At 42.9% G+C, this 13,027-nt stretch overlaps 1 protein-coding gene across 3 annotated transcripts in view; it reads right to left on the reverse strand.

The window, feature by feature from the left end:
• ANKRD12 (ankyrin repeat domain 12) overlaps positions 1 to 4,787 on the reverse strand; it is a 68,132-nt gene extending 63,345 nt beyond the window's left edge. For 2 of the 3 annotated variants that reach the window (XM_089517045.1, XM_089517042.1), the window contains exon 1: positions 4,532 to 4,787. The gene's annotated coding sequence lies outside the window, so the exon portion shown is untranslated. Of the gene's footprint in view, positions 1 to 3,583; positions 3,604 to 4,531 lie in introns of those variants that run through there. The other variant, XM_089517044.1, reaches the window with a different exon arrangement.
• Positions 4,788 to 13,027: the final 8,240 nt, after the last annotated feature.

Here is a 13,027-nt window from a genome sequence, read left to right on the forward strand (position 1 = left end):
TTTGGCTGGCATCTTCAAATTCCAGCCATAGATGCTGGCCAGATGTCAGGAATAAACTCTTTCAGAACACTGCCACATAGCCTGAAAAACCCACAAAAAGATAAAACCTAGACATCATTCACAATAACAAATTCATAGTCTGGATAATATCTAGGAAGTAGCCTTTCAGCACAGGTCCACTCAATCATGATAATTATCACAAAGCAGATGAAACATTGAATCTTTGCTCAAATGTGTTTACGAGATGTTATGGTTCAAGTTACTAAATATGATCGCCAGAATCCAAAGCAGATTTTTAAATTCACTGGTATTTATCCAGATTTTAACAGGTACTAAAGTTTCCAAGGTCTGCCTAGAACCATTATGTTCTCACCTACTTTATGCCCTAAAACATCAAGCTTAAGTCACCACACTACCAATGTTTTTTTAAAAAATTTGTCACTAGCACTTTCAATTACACATACTGTATAATGCAACATATTTATGATTAAGAACCAGGACTAAGTTTCTAGGACCTGGGTGGGAGACTGCTAAAGAAACAGTGGCTCAGGTGTACTACAGATTTATATTATTCTAACAATACAGCCATGCAACATGAGCTGGTCTTCTCTGCTGAAATCTGCCAAGGATACCTTGGCAATTATAGTCTCATGTCCTTCTGCCAGTAAAATATTGCCATCCAGTGTGACATGATCTATTATCACAGCTGGCCAGAACTGCCAACAGTTGGGCAGAACTATTAGTACCTAGCACAGTGTGGCCTTGGTAATTACAAGTCAAACATCCTTTACACCCTTAGTCTATGCCCAACTAAGAGGTGGAACAGACCTCTTGCCCCTGAGAAAGCCAGACTGGGGCCACAGCAACTGCACTCCGCAGACCCAACTTGCCTTTTTGCCAGCCCCCCCCAAAAAGGGCAAAGAGTCGCTCCTTTTTGTGCCAGCAAAAAGCCAGCTTTTCCACGCCGGAGTGCCCAAAAGCCAGGTGGCATGAAGCCAGCTTCCAAGCGCCGGGGGGGGGGGGGTTTGCATCGTATGTACACCACGCCCCCAAGCTTGCTAGAAGCTGGCTTTCCGTGCCGGTCTATACCGGCCCTTTGTCCTTCTCAAGAGTGACTTATACTAAGCAGCAAGGTCAATGAAATAAGCAATGTAATGTGAAGAAGCATCTCGGTATGAACATAAACAGTAGCAACCACATAAGGAAGACAAAACACAAAATAAATGATAATGACAATCATAATCCTGAAAATGTTTCCCAAACTCCCAATCCCAGGACAGAAAAGATTGTAAAAGTACTATAGCTAAATTCAGAATAACAACCATTATTCTAAATTTGCATGGCCTGGTTCATAGAATAGTGACCAGAAACTCAATGAAATTATGTCCTTCATATTTGTTTCCTCCTTCAGTTTAGATCCGGAAGTATAATTCAAAGATATAGTCATGTTAGTCTGAAATATCAGTATGCAAAGGGATTTTGTAGTACCTTTGGGACTGTGTGAAAGAGGTTGTAGTATAAGCTTTCATAGTCCACTTCCTCAGATGCATGGTCTCCTTCCTCTCCATGCATGTGAGAAAGCAGATCAAGTCTACAAAAGTTTTAGATCTGGGAGTCTATTTCCTTCAGAGCTATGAGAAATTAGTACAACTAGTGAACTGAAAGGGTAATAAAAAACATCTACAAATATTTTAAGAGCATCAGTGAGTTTTTTATGTCTTTATACTCACAAAACAACTGCTCATTACATTTGGGATCAGGATCCACATGTTGGATAAGCTAGTAAACCAGAGGAGGCTGCTGAGAGGAGCTCACAGGAGACACTGTGTTTCCAGGTTCACTTACATAAGTTCTGTGCATTCTTGTACTAAATTGCTTCTTAACATTGTGAAACATTTATGGCATATAGTGCTTTGTGGCCACCATCACCCAATAATATGTGAGGTACAGTTCTATGAGATCAATTTAATTTCATTACAATGTCAATGGACCTTACTGTGACGGGGATTTGTTTAAGGTCACACATGGGTACAAATCATTCAAATGCCACAGGCTTTCAAAATCCTCTTTTTCATATATAAATATTCTGACTATTTTCAGATAAAGAGTGCGCTCCTCCTATTTCTGACTTTTAAACATGAAGCAGCACAAAATGTCCAAATGAGTAGCCATGTTAAACAAAATTACAAAAACTACAGTGCACTTTACAGATTAACATATCAGTTATGGCATAAACTTTCATGGACTACTGCCGACTTTATATGAGATGTTCCCTGAGTTCACACAATCATAGAGTTGGAAGAGGGCCATCCATTTACCTATATATGCATGTATGTTAATACAGACACACACACAAAGAAAGGGGAGAGAGAGCCTTGAACTGTGAGGCCAGAGAGATACAAAACACCGAAAGTACAGACGGTGACAATGACAGGAACAGTGGCCATCTACTAAATGTGTGTGACAACACAGATATTCTTGCAATGCTGAGCTGATCAACACATGTAGCATGATTTTTTCAAAATGCACTGTATTTGCTTCTATTCAAGCCATACAAGATTGAACTGAAACTTCTGCTTCCAAAGCATGGCTGATATCACACTGGAAGATTATACATGTGCCATCGTTGGGGAGAAGTACCTCACCATATTCAGCATAGAAAAAGCTAATCCCTATATAAAATAAAGGACACACATTTGATATCAGAAATGGATCAATATTCAAAAACAATGAGATCACATTTTAAGGCGCAGGCTGCTGTTGCAGACTTTTAAAAAGAGATTGTGTTAGAAATCTTAATGGTAGTCTCCGTTATCTCCTGTGGCTTTAATAAAGACTTTTTAAAAACACTACATAAGCAGTTCACCATTGCTAAAGGCCTCTGTGTTACAACCCACCAACTGTTCCATTAATGGCTACTGTTACGGTGCTTGTCCTTATACTTTCTTCTGGCTGCATCCACACTGGTGAAATAACCTGGTTTGGCACTGCTTTAACTGCTCTGGCTCAAGACTATGGAATTCTGTGAGTTGTGGGAGAGCTCTGCTCTGGGCCCCCAACAAACTCCAACTCCCAGAATTCCATAGCAAAGAGCCAGACAAAGAGTTAAAGCAGTGCCAAACCGGGTTAATTTCACCAGTGTAGAAGCAGCCCCGGATAAAGTGGTTTACAATTCCTGCAACTCCCGTTCCCAGAAATCCATAGCATGGAGCCATAGCAGGTCAAGTGGGGTCAAACCGGATTAGTGCTGCAATGTGGATGCAACCTTAAATGGAACTTAGGGCTGGTTGAGCGCCGCTTTCTCTTTCATTCCCCAGCAGCCTGTCATTACCAGAGACGTAGGCAAAGGCTCGCGCCCGGGAGGGAGGGCAGGGAAGGCAGGCGGGAGCGCGCGCTCGCACACAAACACAGAGAGAGAGAGAGAGAGAGAGAGAGACCCTGCAAGGAACACAAACCGCCGCCGCCGCCGCCTCTCCCCTTTCAGAAAGGGCTGGCAATGCTGCACAGCAGAGAAGCCCTGCTCTACGGCGTTATTATTACCCACCACCGTTATCCACATACACACACCCGAGAGGAGACCCACCAGGAGGGGGGAGCCGTGGCAGCGGCGGCGGCGGCCATGGCTCCAGCCGCAGCAAGAGCAACAACAGTGGCAGTTCTGGATGACAGCCCTCCTCCTCCTCCTCCTCTTCCTCTGGGCTGTCAGCTCCAGCAGACGAGAGGAGAGCCTCTGGAACTTGGGGGGAGGGAGGCAGGGAGGGAGGGAAGGTGTGTCAGGGAGACCCCGGGAGGGAGGAAAGAAAAGGGGGTTTGGCGCGGGGCTCGAAGGCAAGGGCGGCACTGGGATTGCGGCGCCTCCATTACGGGGAGGGAGGGAGGGAAGGGCAGCGCAAGGGAGGCAGGAAGGAAGGAAGGAAGGAAGGGGGAGTGTTCGCTCTCTCTCTCTCTCTCTCTCCCTCTAAATGCGCGGAGGGACCCAGCCGACCCCCACCGCCCTCCCCAGACAGACCCATATTGGGGGGAGCTTCCCCATGAAGACACACACATATTGGAGAGAGGTTCCCTAGGAAGGCGCACACACGTGTATATATGTGCGTGTGTATGTGTGGTGTATATATATACACACACACTGTATGTGTCTTCATATGGAACCTCCCCAATGTACACAGAGCCACGGCCGCCCCGTCCTCCGCAGCCAGGAGAGGTGGGGAAGGGACGGGAAGGGAAGGCGGGAGCCTGGCCGGAGAGAGGCAGGCACGTCCTCCCTTCCGACTCAAAAGCCGCCCTCCATTTTGAGCAGGACGGAGGGGCACGCGTTTCATGACACGCCTCTCTCTCTCCGCCTTCCCCTTGGGCCACGGCGTCCTCCATGTCGCGGGGCCTCGTCCTCCTTCGGGGGAGGCAGATACTTATGCCTCCTCCGAGACCCTCGCCGCCTTTTCCGCCTCAGCCGTCAAAAAAAGGGGTGTCATCGGCGTAACCGCCCTCCCCTCCCTCCCCGCCGCCGGCCGTGGAGCTTCCCTCCGCTTACCGTCTTCCCAGCGGAAGAAGCAGCAGCAGCAGCAGAAGCGAGGCGGCCCCTGGCGAGCCCCGCTGCCGTCCTTGTGGGGAGAGAAGAGCTTCCCGGGAGTCTGGGCCCCGCTCCGGGGTGGGTTCCCAGGGCACTCCTTCCTCCTCAGCGCTGTCGCTCCCTTGCCTTCCTCGCCTTCCTCCTCCTCCTCCTCTCCGGACCTCAAAAGCCCGTCAGAATGTCGGTTTGCTCACCCAGCGCTCCCATTGGCTGAGGCGCCGATCACGTGACGGCGGAGGGCTCCAGCAGCAACGGGCGCAGGCACGCGCCGCTGTTACTACTGTCGCGAACGTTAAAAGGGCGAGCCAGGAAGAAAGCTGGGGCGCAGCGGGCTTCCGTCATAACTGTCACTGGCGCCACGGCCTCTTCTCAGAATTTCACTGCCTTCCGTAAATAGCGTATACAGCAGCGGAGGCCACAGTGAAGGGAATAATAATAATAAAGGAGGGGGGATAACGGGCCCTGACACGATTGAGAGGGGGAGGAGCCAGCGCGTAACACGCACTGCGCATGCGCAAGCCGCCGCCGCCTCATTCTTCTCTCAAGCGTTCAGGGTGGAACTTTCTAGAAATCGCTGCCACAGCGGTCCGTTCAGGTTGCTTCCCCCCCTCATCGCGAGTAACGGGCTGGATTTAGCCTCCTCGGGTGACTCTTCGTCGTCGTTGTCCCGGAGCCACTCGCGGAGGTTACTCCTCCCTTCCCCAGGGGAAGGGCTTTCCGGCGACGGTGGCGCAGTGAGTTTTTAATAAACAGCCCAGTGCGCATGCGCGGCTTGCCTTGAGGGGGTTCCTCTGTTACATTCTAATCAAAGGGGGAGGGGCTACAGGTCTCTGCCCCGAGGAGCAAACTGCGCATGCGCCTTGGGACTACTGGCGCGAATGAAACAGGGTTCTGTTGCCCCTGCACTGGATCCTCGCTTGGTGGGCGGCAGGAACTGGTTAAGTGTAGCCCCACATAGAATGACTGAAAGAAATTGGCAGCATGAGTTTTCCTAAGCTTCAGCCTCTGGCTCCCACTCCACCAAATGCATCTGAAGAAGTAGGCTGAAGCCTAGGAAAACTCATGCTGCCAATTTCTTTCTTTCAATCAGTCTCAAAGGTGCAACAAGATCTCTCTACATACTAATTAAGTTATTAGTTGGGTTGGAGTTTTCCTAATGAAAAGAGGCATCTTAAATTAACCAAAAATGACTGATCATGGCACTGAGCCATGCTATGAAAGTGGTGTCAGACTGTTATTTCTGCAGTGTGGCAGCAACCCATTATTAGGTGAGGTTGTTAACAATAGCGTGTACATTTCCATACCGCTTTGATCATTACACATATACATGGATTATTTATTTATTGCAATAGCAGTAGCATTTATATTTCTATACCGCTTATCAGTGAGATCAACACTCTCTAAGCGGTTTACAATCTGTGAGCCCATTGCCCCCCAACAAGCCGGGTCCTCATTTTGCCAACCTAAGAAAGGATGCAAGGCTGAGTCGACCTTGGAGTCCTGGGATCGAACTCACAACTTCGTGGCTGCAGAGAGTACTGAATTCACTGGTAAGCGGTATAGAAATATCAATGCTACTGCTATTGCTATTGCAATAAATCCTCTAACTTTCTTCAGTTCTGGCCACATAGCCCCAAAAACCCACAAGAAACTAGTCATGAAGCCATTTCATTTGCCAACCTCAGATAATGGAAGAAAGGAGGAAAGTAAAATTATCGATGGCATTTTTCAGCTTTATTTTGATAAGAACTTCACTGTAGGCATTTACCCCCAATTTAAATGGTAATTTAACAAATGTAATACTTAATTCTCTCCTTAAGAAATATGGCAATAACGGTGAAGTAAGAATGGACTTCAAGAGTATCCTAATAATTATACGTGTAAACTACGACTGGACTTTGTTTCAAGCATTAAATATTACTTCATAGTATTGTAATCCAGATTTACAAAACAGCCATTTGGGGTACTGGGGGACCTTGGGCAAGTCACATGCTCTCAAGGGAAGGCAATGGCCAACCACCTCTGATCAAATCTCCCCAAGAAAACCCCATGATAGAGTCTCGCCGTAGGTCGGAAATGACTTAGAGACACACAACAGCAACAACAACAACAAATGGACTTCAAAGGCTGCTTTGTGCTCTGTTGTCAACTGAACCATGGGTACTGCCATTACCACCCCTTTAGTTAAATTTTAGGGGGAATGAGTGAGACTAAGGCCCCATACAGACAGACCAAAATAAGGCTGCTTCGGGTCACTTTGGAAGTAGCTGTTTAAATGTTGCATGCGTCCTAAGAGTCCAGAAGCTGCACCAAAGCCATGATTCAGTCTTAAGGACACATGCATCATTTAAACAGCTACTTCCAAAGTGACCCGAAGCAGCTTTGACAGTCTGTATGGGGGCCTAAGAGAACAAAAGCTGTTCTCATGCGCAGTACAGCTTTCACAATACTGACTGCTCTGATGCTGGTTCATGGCTTGGCGTACTGAGAAGACAGCATATGAAGAACTAGGGTGTTCATCTTTATCCATGAACTCAAATGTGATCATATGCCTTTCACATATATTTGAGTCTTTTGAAGACATAGCAGTATTTTCAAAGGATGTACTGAATGCTTTACAGTGAATACCAGCCTGCCTTAATGTGTTACAAGCTACATTGTTTTGGTCTAGAAAACTACCATTAGCTCCAGCTAATACCACCAAGTCACCAGGATGTTGGGAGTAAAACATTTGGAGTTGCTTTAACATTCTACAAAAGGCAGAGATGTGGAACACTGGCCATGCAGTTATTGAAATACTAAGTTTCTAGCTTCCTTCAGTATCAACTGTGCTGGTCAAGCTTGATAAGCATTGCATTGGAACATCTGGGAAGATTGTGTACTCGTTATCCCTAATATAGATGATCTACAAGTGAAGCCTGTTAGTTCAGGACTGTACTGTCAGCTGTAATTTTATACCAAGTCTTTCACAGTGTAGTCAAGGGCACTCAAATTACTTTGTAGACCATCAGGATTTACAGTACTAAAAGCAGCTGGACAGTCTTGTAACGCTGACTTGAAGAATCTCCCAAATTCAGGTAAAATCTATGATACAGCTTGCAATACTACATATGCCTTTGCTAACATTCTGCGCAGCAGTTCCCAACCTGTGCTCCATGGAGCCCTTAGGGCTCTGCATGCACTTCCCAGGTGCTCCATGGCCACTCCAGGAAAATGAATTAAATAAAAATTGAACAAAATTAAAGAATAAGAAATAAAAAGTAGAATCAAAATAGGAAAACTAGAAATTGGAAATTTGCCAAGTTGAATTTCATGCCTCCTCTAGCAGTCGATGACACTTGGGCATTCTGCTGCCACTAGGGCAGCGCCATGCCAGGCTGCTGTGCACACTTCCTGGAACTGAATGTCATAGTTATTTCTCAGAACTGCACATTCATCAATTATTTCTTTACAATTTAAACAAGCTGGTAGTTTAAAAAATAATTTGTAATAATATTATAGTTAAGTTTTTTCTTAATATTATAGTTGTTTTAAGTTAATATGTGTAATAATGTTAAATATAAATTATATTTGATAACATTTAATAAATTAAGAGCTCATTGTTAAATGAAAAAGGTCTAATTTTTAAACGAAGAAAGACTCATTTTTAACGAAAAACCCTGTATTTGCCTTATTTTGTATTCTGGTTTATGTTGGTTATTCTCATATTCCTGTCTGATGTTCTTTAAGGCATGGATCACTGGCTTAAAACAGGTACTTTGAACAACAATGATGTTATATTTGAAAAGGAGAACAAACCATCAGCTGACTCCATTACTTCGCCAGATGAACCAACCACAAAAAAAATATGATACTCAAGTAATGTACTCCAGTGTTTCTTTGTCAGAAGATTTTTCTGCAAAAGAAACTATTTCTGAATCAGCTATGCTACTTCAATCATTGCAAAATGCAACAGAAGTGGGGCAGTGGGGGCAAAGACCTGCCAGTAAAAAACAAAAATACAGAGAAAGTTACTTAAATATGGGATTCACAGAAACAAACGATGGCCAGGCTCTCTGTGTGATTTGTGGAAATATGTTGACCAATAGTTCCATGTTTCCTGTTAAACTGCAGCATCATTTAGAGGGAAACAATCCCAAGTTGAAAGATAGAACGTCTAATTTTTTCAAGAGGAAGTACAACAAAATTTTGGCTTCACAGAAAACTATGACAACATTTGCTAAAACCAATAATGAAAAGGTACTGGAAGCTTCCTACATAAAGTTACCATGTAGCTTGAACTGGTTTACTTTACATTCCCTTATAATCTTATCTTCCTCTCCCCTCCCCCCTGGTAACACTACTCCTACTCCTAAACACCATTAACGTACAAGACATAAGGTAGGCCACTTCTATGCCATAGAAATTGATTTTAAAAAAAGGCTCCGTGAATTAAAAATGGTTGGGAACTCCTCTGTAGTAAAGACTAGCAGCTAGAAGCAATGATCTCTTTGGTAAGGATGTTTCTTGATTGGAAATTATCACCAATACTTGTCAGATTTTCCTTATTTATTTTTAAAAATACTGGTAGCAAAGCCATTTCACCAGTTATATCAGTTTGCTTCTGGTTGTGATGGTAGTACTGTATAGATTTATAGGGATCAGGGTGATCCACCAGGTAATGCCACTTGTAACTCTATGTGGAAGATATACTCAAATCTTGCTCCTAGCAGTAGAATTAATGAGTATTATGTGGTAGTAATGAAGAAATAAGTTCCCTTAATTAGTCCTCTGTTCTGCGGAAGGTACTTAAGAGCAACATTTGCCCACCCCATACTTTTAAGGACATTCAACTATAGATTATTAAAGGTGGCTGTTTTGAAATGGTACATTGCATTGTGTATTTGATAATCTTTTAAAATTAAGCTTCTGTAGTAGGCCAACCGTAGCTTAAATACCCTAAAGGCACTAGATCTCATCTGACCTTGAAAGCTTAGATGGGTCTTCTCTGGGTGGGAGACCACTGAGAAGTAAACACACACACACAGAATATGCCAGTTAGAAATTACTTTTTTCTCACCAAAATGTGAATTTATTCCTGCCTTTATTTTTCTTGCTTGCTGAATCTGTCATTTGTTCTAGAAGTCTATACGTACTGCCAGAAGAAGTGTTCAAAATACCAAAAAACCACAAGTGTATAAAGTTAACTGCCAAAAACAAAATCTGTTTTTATATGATGAAAAAGTAGACAAAATTAGAAAAAAAGTTCATCTGACTTTCCTAGTGAGATGGTTTTTATCTTCCACAACAGTAATATCTGGGATAATTGTGAGCCCCAAATTAATAATGCTACACATAATTTTTAGTTATCTCCAAAAAAGTTGGAGCAGCCCTTTGCATTTAAAAAAGGGAAGGTCCTGATGTTTTTAAAATGTAAATCAAAGCCAACATAGACAGTGGTGGAGAATGCTGGAGGGTGGCCAGTGACTTCCGGAAGGCAGCATTCTTCCCACTCCAGCTTTTGAAAGGTAGCCTGATTATTTAATTTGAGAATCTGTGAACTTCATGATATATGAAATTCAGCATTCAGTCTGAACCAGGATGAGTACCATAGATATTTTTTTTAAAAAGCATGTCAGGTATTTATAAATAAATTAATATGTTAGATATTAGAAGAGCCCGCCTTTCATCCTCCATCTTGAGGGAGAGAGAGGCAGGCTAGCTCCAAGAAGCCAAGTCCTCCCTCCAGTCCATCTCCCTTGGTCTAGGCCTTGGAGGTAGAGAAGACTGCTGGCCCTCATCCCCTTCCCCACCACCATTCCCTTCTCCTTTTGTGTTGTGTCTTTTTAGATTGTAAGCCTGAGGGCAGGGAACTGTCTAATTAAAAAGATTGTATGTACAGCGCTATGTAAATTTACAGCACTTTATAAATAAAGGTTAATAATAATAATAATAATAATAATAATAATAATAATAATTTGCATTGTCTGGCCACCAAAAGGTATTTCTTGGCAAACAAATAGGCAGTTTGGTATAATGTTTAAAGAACAGAGTTATGGATAGTGTGGTTCAAATCAGAACTCATCCTGAGACTTGATTGGGTGACCTTGAGATATTCATTCATTCAGCCTAACCTACCGCACAGAATTGTTAATTAGGTAAAATTTGGGAGACCATCTATGCAACTCTGAACTCCTTTGGAGAAAATTCTGGGAAAAGTAACTTAATAAAACATAAATGTCATAGATTTCCCAGGCAATCCACAGATAAAAACAGAATGTTCACTGACAGCTGTCTTGAGAACTAAACTTCCAGGATCAGCATTCTGCAAGTGTTGGCTAACCATGGTTGTAATTTACAAGGGGATGCCGAGAAGTTCCTGGCCTGGCCCACTTCCCAAAATTCGAGTGTAATTTTGTCACTGTCGCTTGAGAGAGTGTTCTTTTGTACTGAAAATAGCCAATCTGCAGAATAATGGCTTTAATTTCTGATCCCCCCTCCCCCCCCACAAAATAATTGATAGACCTATGTTAGTGAAAAGTGTGGAATTTTCAAGTGCTGAACTGTAAGCTGTCATGAAGTTCCTGTTCCTACAGAAGAGAACACCAAAGGAAATCCATGAGTGTATGATGCAAACACTGAGTGACAAGTGCCTGTTGTATTCAACTGTGGAAAAGTGGTGTGCCAACTTTCAGCATGGAGAATATCTGGAATAGCATGTAAGTTTTATGGCTCTACGTCATTCTCTTCTTGGTTTGGTCAAGAATGTTTTAGCACCACGTCATATGGGTCATCATATGGGTCAGTGTGATTGGAAGTTAGAAACCAGTGCATCCTAAAATTCTAAATTTAAGTTTATTCAAGGTGATACTTTGTTATTTTTACTTACAAAGGCAATTGGCAGATGTATTTTTTTATGTACTAGAGATCTGGGTATTACAAGTCTGTACTTTAAATCCTGTAGTTGTTACCATTAACATCAAGTTAGTGACTCTGAGCCACTGCTAAAACGTGATTAAGTACACTTGCTCTAAGGAATATAAACATCTGTCTAACCTCACAAGAGCAGCTTTATAATGCTTTAAAAATAACTTTTTAGAGGATTGTGCAGAAGCAATCATGAAAGATAATCTCCCAAGTTCTGTCTGTAGATTGCAATTCCAAGAGTGCACTATAAATTGAGTAATTTATTACAGTTTTTAAATTTTGTAAATTGAGATATATCTTTAGCAGTGATATGGTTCTTCTGGGGGAAAAGGCCTCTAAATGTTATCTGATTAGGCACAGTGGATTGAAAAATTATATTCAAAATATTCAAATTTTGTGGAGACTATTGCATTGGAATATTTGTAGAACTGTAAAAAGAATAGCATATGCTTTCTTTGTATATAACAAAACATGGCTGTACTTGAAAGAACACTGTTTTTAGGGTCATAGTCCTGAAGAGAGCTATATCTGATATATCAACAATTTAACTTTCATTTGTTGAGGTAGAACTGTGGTACCTTACACTTCACTCACTCTGTGCACTACTTAACTGTCCTATTTCAAGTTGAGAAAAATCTGTATAAGTAGTTCTGTTTCACTAAAGGATGTGGGCACAGGCAACTTATCACATTTTGTCTTTACTACTTGCATTTCTGACTGAGAGACAACAGATGTTGAGAAAAAGAAACAACCTTAGCAGCACATTCATTAGTTTGTTTCTCTAAGCATTCAGATTTGTCAATGCTTGTCTTAAGATAACTAGAACTTCATATAGTATATTTAGCCTGTCTTGCATGATTGACTGCCATACAACAGCACATACACTTATGCATAAACACACACACACACACACACACACAGTGTGGAATACTTTCCACAGAAAAGCAAAGCATCAGAAAATTTTCCACACACACCCCCAAACATGATTAGTAAGTATTACTAGAGAATATTTAAAATAGATTAAAGTTACTGATTTTGGTATTCTTTTTCCACAACCTCATTTATGAGTGGGAGTTTGTGTAAGAAGAGCTAACTACAATGGGCCCTCTGTACTCACGGACTTGCCATCCACGGATACCAGCATCTATGGACGTCAAGCCGGGAGGGGGGGGGAGCAGAGGAGAAAGATGCGGAGAGGGAAGAGGCAGCGGCATGGAGGAAGAGGAGGCGGGAGTGGTGGCAGTGGAGGAAGGAGGGGGCAGCCCACTGCCACCAGCCACAGTGAGAGTGGCAAGGTGGGCTTTGGGTGGTCAGGCAGCAAAGTCCCGTTGTCTCCAATAGTGGCACAGCCTGCGGATACCAAGGGCTGACTATAGTTTTATAATAAGGCTGATTTCTAACAGGACATCAAAAATGTTTTATTTTGAGCCTACATCAAGTGTATAGGTTTATGAATTGCCAGGATATTCCATTATGCTGTCTCTACTCACTGTTGACAGCCTGATGAGTCACTCATAACATTCATATTACTGTTTTGAAGTCAAGTGTGTA

The sequence above is a fragment of the Sceloporus occidentalis genome, unplaced genomic scaffold (assembly GCF_023333645.1).
Source record: "Sceloporus occidentalis isolate IW3139 unplaced genomic scaffold, rSceOcc1.0.p SCAF_3, whole genome shotgun sequence".
Lineage (NCBI taxonomy): Eukaryota > Metazoa > Chordata > Lepidosauria > Squamata > Phrynosomatidae > Sceloporus > Sceloporus occidentalis.